General features: G+C 42.1%; 1 protein-coding gene across 9 annotated transcripts in view; it reads left to right on the top strand.

Annotated features, from left to right (window-relative positions):
- Positions 1 to 9256: 9256 nt before the first annotated feature.
- LLGL2 (LLGL scribble cell polarity complex component 2) overlaps positions 9257 to 10231 on the top strand; it is a 111684-nt gene continuing 110709 nt past the window's right edge. For 2 of the 9 annotated variants that reach the window (XM_058168949.1, XM_058168947.1), the window contains exon 1: positions 9587 to 9753. The gene's annotated coding sequence lies outside the window, so the exon portion shown is untranslated. The other 7 variants (XM_058168943.1, XM_058168941.1, XM_058168946.1 and 4 more) reach the window with 6 other exon arrangements.

Raw genomic sequence — 10231 nt, 5'->3', positions numbered from 1 at the left:
ACAAACTCTTCATAGTCTTGGCATTGCAGTCCATAAATTGTTGCACACTTCTCTCTGAATAAAAAATGGCATCTAGAATGTGGACTGAAAGGTAAAATAAACTTGACAGATGTTAGCAAAAATCAAATCCTTACATGTAGCTGAAAGGCATCTTGACTATAGTTTAAACCAACCAATGCTGGCTGAGAAATTCTGAGAGATGAGGTCCACACCTCTTCAAGTTGCCATTGCCAAAGTTGAAAAACACTGGTTTAACTGTACTGAGATGTTTTGGTGTATGTAGGGACATATATAACTATAATAAGTAGGAGCAAGAAGACTGTGTAGCTGTAGGGTGAGTTAATTAACCTGCTGGACTAAAATGTGGTTGACTAGATTATAGTTCAGGTTACTGTGCTGCAGTATAGTTAGTTGCAATGAATCACGTGAATCTAGGCAATGAGTTAATTCAGTCCTCAATGACTACATTTAGTGACCATTCAAAGTTACAATGGCATTCAAAAATGGGACTTAAGACCATTTTTCACATTTACAACCATTTGACCTCCTCATGGTCATGTGATCAAAAGTCAGATGCTTGGCAACTGACTTATTTATGATGGCTGCAGTGTTCTGGAGTCATGTAATCATCCTCTGCGACCTTCTGACAAGCAAAGTCAATGAGGAAGCCAAATTTACTTAATAACCATGTTACTAACTTAACCAGTTGTTAACAACTTCAGTCGTTCACTGAACAACTATGGCAAGAAAGGTGGTAAAATGGGACAAAACTCACTTAACAACTTAGCAACAGAAATTTTGGGCTCAATCGTGGTCCTAAGTCGACCACGTTTACAGAATCCTGAGAATATGAACTTTAGAACTGAAAAGATGGGTAATACAAGATTTATTCAGCCTATTGCTGAATAAATCCAGATGGATTGGACAGCATCCTGTTAGAGATGCTTCTGTATTTTTCGGTGTATAAGACGCATTATCACCCCCCCCCAAAAAGTGGGTAGAAATGTCTATCCATCTTTTTTTTTTTTTTCCTAAAAGTTTTATTTTTACAATCATATCAAATAGTTCATCCAATGTACAGTTATATACAATTAGTCGGGCTTGCCCAGTCACCACCCCCCTTTTTAACACTCTTCCCTCTTCTACCTTCTTCTACTTTCCAACCTTCCTCTCCTTCTCTTATCTACATCCTCTCCTCCCTCCACCCTACACCTTCCTTCTCCCTCTTCTACCCCTCTTCCTTCCTCTTCTCCTCTTTCCTACCTCCTACTCTCTTTTCTCCTCCCCACCGTTCTAAAATGGTAACTGGGCAGACCCGACCCTGCATTAATTATATTTATACATCTTCAATAATCCCTGTACATTAACCATCACTCCATCTCTGCCAAACCCCCCAATTCCCTCCCCTTACCCCCACCCCCACCCCGACTTCCCAGAACAAAATGCAGGGTATCAAAACTAACAATCATAATCTAAAATAATTCCTAAATTATAATCTCTAGTCACACCACACTTAGTCACACTCTCAATTCCCCTCTCCTTCAAAAATATATCTAGTACAAAATATTTCCTAAATTTACTCATATGCTATTCGATATTTTTTTATCTGATACTTATTTTGAATATAATCAATCCACATTTTCCATTCTAAAATATATTTTTCTAGTGTATAGTCTTTCAAGTAAGCGGAGATTTTTGCCATCTCTGCCAAATTTGATACTTTGAGTGTCCATTCTTCAATTGTAGGTAATTCTTCTTTCTTCTGAGCAATCAAAAGTCTTACGGCTGTTATTAAGTTCAAAATCAATTTAGTCTCTATAGCTGTACAGTCCATAATAATTCCTAGAAGAAAGAACTGCGGAGTAAACTTAATCTTCTTTTTCAAAATATTCTGCATGATCCACCATACTTTAATCCAAAATGCTTTAACTTTTTTACAAGTTTCAAACCTCGGATTCTAAGAGCAAATTCCATATTTCTATATTGTATCAAAACTATTTCATCCTCTGTTTTTTCCGAAATGTCTATCCATCTTATAGAGCGAATGTTGCTGAAGCCCCGCCCACCCAACCATCCACCCCCACCCTTCGGTCTCTGCCTCCCAGCAATTTGCTTCCTTGCAACAAACAGCCTGGTCAGCAGCAATCCCTGCAGCCTGGAGAAGCTGATTGGCGGTATTCAGAGAGGTCGATCCAACTGCCAATCAGCTGCTTGTGCGAAATCAAGCTGTGCTGAAGTTGACCAGGCTGTTTGCTGCAGGGAGGCAAATTGCTGGGTGGCAGAAGCAGATTTTTTTTTTCTTGTTTTCCTTCCCAAAAGCTAGGTGCATCTTATAGTCCAGAGCGTCTTATAATCCATAAAAAAATGTATTTTTTTGCAGGTGACATCATGATGTGCTAAAAAACACAAAGACCACGGGAATGGATAGGATGATTAACTTGCATCAAATGTCTGTAGCTCTTTGAGGTATGTTGGTCCCATGGTCCATGGTCAATTGATTGATGTGAGTTTCATTGAAAACCATGCTCATAGCACACGATTTGTTTGCTTAACAACTGCTGCAAAAAAACCCATAAAACGAAGTCAGTTATATGACTGACCCACTTTACAGCTATCTTGAGTTATAACTGCATTGGGCAGGCTACATTATGGTCATACCTTGATTACTTTGACTACCTATACCTATTTAATCACATAGGTATCTATAAAATATCAGCACGATCACATTGGATTTGTTCCCATGCAAGGAGTACAGAGCTGCTGACAAAAATGTCATTTTCATCTGTGAATTGTGCCCCAAAGCCTTATTTAGCAGTTCATTTTCAAAATAAAACATGAAAAACAAGAGAACTTGCTTTTTGCACTCGAATATATATGCTTCCTTACTTTTCAAAAATAATGTCGAGTAGATCAAGGATTGGTTTCTTGACAACCGAGAAAGAAAACATAGAATAATCTTATACAGGTAGTCCTGGACGTTCGACCACAATTGAGCCCAAAGTTTCAGTTGCTAAACAAAGCAGTTGTTAAGTGAGTTTTTACCCCATTTTGTGATTATTATTTTTTTTGCCATCAAGAGAATCACTGCAGTTGTTAAGTAAATGAGGCAGTCATTAAGTGAAAATCTGGCTTTCTTCATTGACTTTGCTTGTTGGAAGCCAGCTGGTGAGGTTACAAGTGGTGATCGTTGGCCTGGGACCCCGCAACTCTCATAAATACATGCCAAGTGCCAAGCGCCTGAGTTTTGATCCTGTGACTGTGGAGATGCTGCAAGGTTCGTAAGTGTGAAAAATGGTCATAAGCCACTTTGTTTCAGTACCATTTTAACTTTGCTAAGTGGAACAGTTTTTAAGTAAATTTTGCCTGATTTTGCAACTTTTCCTGCCATAGTTATTAAGTGAATCATCACTGCAGTTGTTAAGTTAGTGACAGTTGTTAAGTGAATCTGAGTTTCCCATTGATTTTGCTTGTCAGAAGGTCACAAAAGTGATCACATGATCCTGGGACACTGCAAATATCATAAATATGACCATAAGGATGCTGTAACTGTCGTAAGTGTGAAAAATGGTCATGTTGCTTTTTTCAGTGCTGTTGTAACTTCAGTCACTAAATGAACTGTTGTAATTTGAAGACTACCTACTGTGTTTCCCTGAAAATAAGACCTGGTCTTATATTTTTGGGGGGCTCCCAAAAAAGCACTAGGGTTTATTTTTTGGGAAATACAATTTCAGGATGATCAGCCCAGCTGGGACTGATAGTATCCAGCAGCAGCTGTAGCCCCCAGTCAGCACACTGGGACTGATAGTATCCAACAGCAGCTGTAGCCCCCCAGTCAGCACACTGGGACTGCGCAGCCCACGCAGTGCAGGTAAGTTGATTTCCTGACCTAGCAGATGATGGAGGCAGAGGCATGGAGGGGAAGAGGGCAGGGAAAGCCAAGAGATGCGGAGATGAGTCTCTCATGGCCATCCACCCTCTCTGGCCCACCAACTCTTGCCTTTCCCACAGCTCACACGGTGCATCTGGATCGCATGCCTCCCCCTCCCCTACCTCCAACCGCTGCTTGGACAGGGAATCAACTCACCTGTGCTGCATCGGTTACTGCTGCTGCTGGACATGGTTGGCTGGTGCATGCTCGCCACCTCCTGTGCTAGCCACGCCCAACCCCCTGGGGTAGGCCTTATATTAGACACACACTTGAAATCAGACTGGGGCTTATTTTAGGGGGTAGGTCCTATTTTTGGGGAAGCATGGTGTATAGTGCAATTTATTGCAGCCAGTCCAGCAGGATTTACTTACATCAGGATGGCTTATAAAGCTGAATTTGTTATTGTTAATTTGGTGACAGAGTGATTGCTCTGAGGCAGTTTGTACTTCTTGGAGCACAAAAACCACATATTGATGAAAGCAGGAAAATAATAATTTATTTTGCAATGCTGGACTTTCCAGTTGGACACTACATAATCATAAATTCCATACTATAGTGTCAGAAAAAGGTAATAATTTAGTAGTAATTTAAATGAGGTAGTAATTTAGGCCAGTTTGTCTTTTGTAATCAAGCAAAAAGACCTTCAGCTGTTTGTTGAAAAACCATCAACAAAACAAAACAGGCAACCCCCCAGGGATTAAATTCAACTCAGTCTGCCAATACAGGTAGTCTTCCACTTACAACAATTCATTTAGTGACCTTTTGAAATTACGACACTGAAAAATATGACAAGTTTCAAAGTTATTACTTTGACTACCTAAACCTATTTAATCACATAGGTATCTATAAAATATCAGCACGATCACATAGGATTTGTTCCCATGCAAGGAGTACAGAGCTGCTGACAAAAATGTCATTTTCACCTGTGAATTGTGCCACAAAGCCTTATTTAGCAGTTCATTTTCAAAATAAAACATGAAAAACAAGAGAACTTGCTTTTTGCACTCGAATATATATGCTTCCTTACTTTTCAAAAATAATGTCGAGTAGATCAAGGATTGGTTTCTTGACAACCGAGAAAGAAAACGTAGAATAATCTTATACAGGTAGTCCTGGACGTTCGATCACAATTGAGCCCAAAGTTTCAGTTGCTAAGCAAAGCAGTTGTTAAATGAGTTTTTACCCCATTTTGTGATTATTTTTTTTGCCATCAAGAGAATCACTGCAGTTGTTAAGTAAATGAGGCAGTCATTAAGTGAAAATCTGGCTTTCTTCATTGACTTTGCTTGTTGGAAGCCAGCTGGTGAGGTTATAAGTGGTGATCGTTGGCCTGGGACCCCGCAACTCTCATAAATACATGCCAAGTGCCAAGCGCCTGAGTTTTGATCCTGTGACTGTGGAGATGCTGCAAGGTTCGTAAATGTGAAAAATGGTCATAAGCCACTTTGTTTCAGTACCATTTTAACTTTGCTAAGTGGAACAGTTTTTAAGTAAATTTTGCCTGATTTTGCAACTTTTCCTGCCATAGTTATTAAGTGAATCATCACTGCAGTTGTTAAGTTAGTGACAGTTGTTAAGTGAATCTGAGTTTCCCATTGATTTTGCTTGTCAGAAGGTCACAAAAGTGATCACATGATCCTGGGACACTGCAAATATCATAAATATGACCATAAGGATGCTGTAACTGTCGTAAGTGTGAAAAATGGTCATGTTGCTTTTTTCAGTGCTGTTGTAACTTCAGTCACTAAATGAACTGTTGTAATTTGAAGACCACCTACTGTGTTTCCCTGAAAATAAGACCTGGTCTTATATTTTTGGGGGGCTCCCAAAAAAGCACTAGGGTTTATTTTTTGGGAAATACAATTTCAGGATGATCAGCCCAGCATGCGCACAAGGGGCAAATACTCGGGGACTGATAGTATCCAGCAGCAGCTGTAGCCCCCCAGTCAGCACACTGGGACTGCGCAGCCCACGCAGTGCAGGTAAGTTGATTTCCTGACCTAGCAGATGATGGAGGCAGAGGCATGGAGGGGAAGAAGGCAGGGAAAGCCAAGAGATGCGGAGATGAGTCTCTCATGGCCATCCCCCCTCTCTGGCCCACCAACTCTTGCCTTTCCCACAGCTCACACGGTGCATCTGGATCGCATGCCTCCCCCTCCCCTACCTCCAACCGCTGCTTGGACAGGGAATCAACTCACCTGTGCTGCATCGGTTACTGCTGCTGCTGGACACGGTTGGCTGGTGCATGCTCGCCACCTCCTGTGCTAGCCACGCCCAACCCCCTGGGGTAGGCCTTATATTAGACACACACTTGAAATCAGACTGGGGCTTATTTTAGGGGGTAGGTCCTATTTTTGGGGAAGCATGGTGTATAGTGCAATTTATTGCAGCCAGTCCAGCAGGATTTACTTACATCAGGATGGCTTATAAAGCTGAATTTGTTATTGTTAATTTGGTGACAGAGTGATTGCTCTGAGGCAGTTTGTACTTCTTGGAGCACAAAAACCACATATTGATGAAAGCAGGAAAATAATAATTTATTTTGCAATGCTGGACTTTCCAGTTGGACACTACATAATCATAAATTCCATACTATAGTGTCAGAAAAAGGTAATAATTTAGTAGTAATTTAAATGAGGTAGTAATTTAGGCCAGTTTGTCTTTTGTAATCAAGCAAAAAGACCTTCAGCTGTTTGTTGAAAAACCATCAACAAAACAAAACAGGCAACCCCCCAGGGATTAAATTCAACTCAGTCTGCCAACACAGGTAGTCTTCCACTTACAACAATTCATTTAGTGACCTTTTGAAATTACGACGACACTGAAAAATATGACAAGTTTTCAAAGTTATAACTTTTGCAACATCCCCGCAACCACATGATCAAAATTCAGATGCTTGGCAGTTGGTTCATGCTTATGACCAGTGATCAGTTTTTGCGACCTTCTGATGAGCAAAGTCAATGGGGAAGCCAGATTTACTTAACAATTGGGTTACTAATTTAGCAACTGTAGTGATTCACTTACCACTTACCAAGAAAGGTCATAAAATGGGACAAAACTCACTTAACAAATGTCTCAATTTTGGGCTCAATTGTGGTCATCAGCTGATGCTGAATGTTTAATGAATACTAAATATTTACTCATTTTTCTTTTCATGCTTTTCTAGTGTCTGCATGGAGTATAACTAAACTTATAATGATAAGTTTAGTTATGATTGGCTGATCAGCTTTGCATAATTGAGAAAAATCAGCAAATCCAGCTTGTTGACCTGGAACTTCATGGCAGAGTGCAATTAATATTGCTAGTTTCTGGGCAAGATCTGTTTAATTTGTATACATTTTAATCTTGTATTTTAAATTTTATGTCATATATTATGCCTTATTTTAATTGTGATGCTTCTAACAAAAACAAACAGCAATATTGTATGCCTGGGAAGAAATATCAAGTGCCAGATAGTTTGCTTTGTATTGTAAATTTCCGCAGAAGGAATGAGAACAATGAGTGTGATTATTTACTGTAATGCAAAACTAGAAATAGCAACATTAGAAAATACTGTTTAAAATATAGAACACAGTATTCAAAATGTTACGCCATGACTTACTAATCACATTAAAAAAAACACAGTCACAACTCCTAGCCATTGAGTTAAACAAATAAGGTATTTATTTTTGAAGACTTGGAACCTGGCCCTAAACACAGCAATCTAGTTCTTACCTCTGGCTAGATAAAGCTATAATTTTTAAAATCATAAATGTTGATGAAGCCACAGTTGTCTGCATTCCCTTGACATATTAAACTATAATATGCTTTATTTGACTTCATATAGCTGATGTGTAAACTGAGTCCACAGTTTGCCGCTTCCTGGTAGTTTTATGCCACAGATATCCTGTGCATTTTAAACCCTGTGTCAACTCTTGGTCTTAAGATCTGGTCAAAGTTGGTTCCTATCTTTGCTTCTGAACTAGATGATAACACAGCCAGTACTCTCAGCACGTGCAAGCAACAACAAATCAGAAATACATAACTGAAAGGATGTTGTAAAAATTATGAAATATGAGAGCCAATTTAGTGTAGTGCTTGAAGGAGCTGGCCTAGAAACCAGGAGTTTAGGCCTTCCTTACAAAGAAAGCTGGATGGGCAACCAGTCCCTTTCTCTTCTAGCCCACCTATAGGATTTTCACCTATAGGAAAATAGGAGTATTATATACCACGTTTCCCCAAAAATAATACCCTTTCTTATATTTTTTTGAACCCTGAAATAAGCGCTTGGTCTTATTGCCATGTGCTCAAAGCCTGATTGGGCTTATTATCAGGGATGTCTTATTTTGGGGAAAACAGGGTACATTCATCCCATACATATCTATAGGGATGCACACATGCAAGTAAAAACCTAATAGCGACAGCTCACTATTTTGCCAGATAACCACGGCTTGTAAATGAAAATACACATTAATTCCAAGGAAAATCAATTAAGGACCCATCATTTCTATCTTGATATTCTTAACCATGAGTGGCCAGGAAAAGCCCAATAAATCAGTATTTATTGCCTTTATTACACAGACAGGGAGAGGCAGAACACTAGCCAAAACTCAAGATGGGTGGGCTTATTAACTAAAGCTAAATTGGGGAATGCGAATGAAAACCTCAGTTTCAAGGAATAAAGCCCGATTTCATCCTTTCGCTGCCGCGTACGTACTTAACAAGGCAAAGAGGCCACGCATTTATTTCGCCTCCGGAATCTACGCCTGCTTGCTTACAAACCGAGGGGGTCGACTTCACCTGCGCTTGAAAGCGGCAGCCGAAAATTTTGGATGGAAAGAAATTTGCCAATCTGACTCATACAGAACGAAAAGCGCCCAGGGGCCAGCAGGGCCATCAGCGCCAGCGCGTCTCCGCATTCTAGAACTCGCCGTCAGTGACCTCACTTACTAAGAACCTCCCGGGTTGCGTTCAGTGCCCCCTTTTGTACCCGGCTGCTAACACACCGTCTTCTCTACCGGAAAAAGGTACGCCCAGGATGCGGCGGATGTGGGGCGTGGCCAAAGCTCATTACAAAAAAAAAAAAAAAAAAAGCCATTCAGAAACCAGATCGAATTATAGCCCAAGGTACTCTCAGCGCGTTGATTTCCACCCCCACCTCCGCGGCCGACCTTGATCTTTTTCCATTGGTTGCAGGCAAAGCGAGAAGGCGGCTCTCGCCGCTTCCCGATTGGCCGGGATAAGTTAAAAAAAAAGAAAAGAAAAGAAAAAAAGAAAAGCGGTGAGCGAAATTAATTATTCACGAGCCGCATCGGGAGTTGAAAGAAAGGCGGCGGGAGGACCACGCCTCTCCGGTGTCATTTGCATACGGGTAAGGCACGCCCCTCCCGGAGGTATCCAGGAAGGAGAGGCGGCTGCGGCGGCGCGAGGAGGAGTTGTGTGGTTGCTTGCAGGGTAGGTGGGCTTAGCGCCAGTCCTCCGGTGGGGAGGGTGGGTGGGGTGCGCGCGCGCGCGCGGCCTGTGGGGTGGGATTGGGGGGTTGGGTGGGTCGCCCGGTTCGGGGAGCGGAGCGCCGAGCGGAGGGGAGTGGAAAGGGGCCGGCAGGTGAAGAGGCTCCTCGGAGGGATGGGAGGGGGGTAGGGGTGGAAGGAAAGAAAGGAAGCGAAGAGGCTCGCTTGGACGGACGTGTGTAGGGGGTGGGGAGTGGCGCTGAAGGGTGGGCTCCGTGCCGAAAAGATGAGCTGGGCTCCGCTGAGGTGGGGAAGGAAAGCGGTGGTGACTTAACAACTTCCAAGTCGGTCGGTCTCCGCGTGCCGCGCTCTGCCCGGGCTTCAGAAATAGGCGCGGTAAGTGTGTGTGTGTGGGGGGGGTAAACGGGGTGGAGGCTGGCGGAGGGAAAGAGAGTTGTAGGTATCGGGGCAGGGTGTTTCCGATGCGGGCGGGACCCGATAGAGATGATGTAGCGAATGAATCGAGAGCCTTAAAGTGGAATGGGGTTTTTTGGGGGGCGGGTGGTGGTGGCTTGGCGAGGGTATGTGGGGAGTGATGGTGGTGGCCTCCAAAAAAGCCTCCCGGAGTTGCCTTTGCATTTGAGAGATGGGCGGTGTATTTAATATGATTAATTAAATTTATTTATTTACTATGTTATTAAATAACATTTAATATGAATAAGAAGATCTGCTACAAGCTCAGTGGGAGAGGTGTGAAAACTCGAACTGGATTAAACTTTGCAGGATCCTTGGCCATCATAAAGACTCGGGTCCTGGGCATTCTCACCTCTTCCAACTCGTGGAATAAGGTGGATGGTATTTCAGGAATGCTTTA

Source organism: Ahaetulla prasina, chromosome 2, assembly GCF_028640845.1.
Source record: "Ahaetulla prasina isolate Xishuangbanna chromosome 2, ASM2864084v1, whole genome shotgun sequence".
NCBI lineage: Eukaryota > Metazoa > Chordata > Lepidosauria > Squamata > Colubridae > Ahaetulla > Ahaetulla prasina.
The sequence above is the reverse complement of the archived record's forward strand: the minus strand, read 5'-3'. Positions and strand labels throughout refer to the sequence as shown.